The sequence below is a fragment of the Rhea pennata genome, chromosome 1, assembly GCF_028389875.1.
Source record: "Rhea pennata isolate bPtePen1 chromosome 1, bPtePen1.pri, whole genome shotgun sequence".
In the NCBI taxonomy this organism is placed as follows: domain Eukaryota; kingdom Metazoa; phylum Chordata; class Aves; order Rheiformes; family Rheidae; genus Rhea; species Rhea pennata.
The window spans coordinates 190,093,209-190,095,264 of record NC_084663.1 but is presented as its reverse complement, the minus strand read 5'-3'; positions in this window follow the sequence as shown (position 1 = coordinate 190,095,264).

Here is a 2,056-nt window from a genome sequence, read left to right as displayed (position 1 = left end):
AGGGAAGTAAATCATTTGCTGCTATGTCTATTATAGTGGTTCCTAAGGCTTCCAAATAACCATCTGTGGGAGGCAATAACACAGCATCAGCCCAGCCTGCCTGCACCCTCCCAGGGACTCACGGTTGAAGATTTAGATCATTTTCTGGGGGTGAAGTAGGAAACAAAAGAGAAAGGAACAGGAGTGATTGCACAGATCTGTTGCAACATTGGCCACACAGTCACAAGGGGTTCCAGCCACTGGGTGGTAAATTAAACATCAAAAGTTGGAATTAGGGGACATAGTCCTGGAGGGGAGGATATGTCCCAAAGTCTACCTGGAAGGGTTACACTGCAGTCACTTCTTCATTCTGTGTTGACCTCATCCCTGCAAACTGAAATGCATTTGCCTCGTTTGCCATGTCTGCTGAGCTACGTCAGCCTTCGTAGCAGCTTGGCTTGTTGGTGTCCTGGGCAGGAGGCTCCTGGTGCACTGCTCTCCTGGTGGGCAGCCTTACGCTGTGAGTTCCTTACAGCAGATTGCTGGATCCTGCCACAGCCAAAGCCCCCACAATGACACAAATGGGGGTAAGAGAGAATTGAGAGAAAACTGTGTCATTGTCAGGTCTGTCATTAGTACATTGGATATGGTCCCTTTAGAGAACTGAGAAAAAGGGAGGAAGTCATAAATGTGCAGCGAGGCTGTGGAGCTCCTTGCCACAGGACTATGTGACAGCTAAAAGTTTCCATGGTCTCAAGGGGAACCCAAAGAGTTCAAGGAATATTAATTTAGATCTTCTCCAGTTCAAGGAGACCCTGTGCCACGGAAGCTTGGAAGTAGAAGCCTGGAAGTTTTCTCCTTCTTTGAGGAAAATATTATATATGCTTCCCTGTTCTTACATTCTTTTAGAAGAGAGATGGTGTGACACGATACAGTTATTCTGAAAGTGAGCTGAAAATATGAATTGATAAAGGTGTGCATGCAAAGAATACTTCTTGTTATACCAATATTTAATGACTAGAGATATATAACCACCAGAAGAGCCAGTCAGTCTGGCAGGGCCAAATACCACTTTAGCAGAATTAAATAGTGCATATAACAGATAAAGGACAGAAGCACCCACACATTGGAAGGAAATGATTTCTTACAAAATGACTAAGTCCCTATTTTATCTTTATGTTCAAGTTTTAAAAGAGAACTATACACTTTCAAAACTTGAGATTGGAATCAAATCTGATGATTCTAAGAGGTGAGGAACATAAACTCAGACGATCTAGTAGTTTTACGGCACATTTACTACTTTTTACATTTTACTAATTTTCCCACATCCTTTCTTATATTAAACTATTGTTATTCTACAGAAGAAAATGATACACTGTCTTTTTTGCCTTTTGTCTTTTGGTCATTAACCAGAGTTAATGACTTTATCATCTCTCCCTTTGCTGATATCCTCCTGTACTCAACAGGTGGTAGGCACCCCATTTAATTGAATAGTCTGTGTCAAGTGTAAACATAATAGTTAAAATCAATACTTCTGTTCTTAAACAGTAATTAATTTAAAGTCTACTACTACTACTGCAGCCCAGAAGAAGGGTTTGTGTGTCTGAAAATCTGACAGTTTTTCCACCCAAATTAATTCTAATGGAAAATCAGTCTCTCTCTACAAGCTTTGCATCAACTAAAAAAATACAAAATTTGGAGAAGATACCAAAGAGAGTGGAAACACAAATCCACAGTAAAGAGAAGAAGACAAAATACACAAGTCGCTTTGTTGGATCTCTGTTAGTCTAAGAAAACAGAAAAGAAGTTAAAAACCAGTGTGAATGAGATGAATGACTTCAACTTGAAGAATGACAGGGATGAGATACGGTCTCCAAAAGCTCTCCAGACCGTGTTCGGATCTAGAGACTATTATCAAATGATAGGCAAAAAGGGAAACACTCTCCTCTTTGAACACTATTCAGTCTTTCTGTCTCAAATCAGGCAGTGTAGGACAGTACAAATTAAGAGAGAAGCAGTATCCAGCTTCCTGCTGAAAATTACAGATTTCCGAGCCAGTGGTACTTGTGTCAGATTG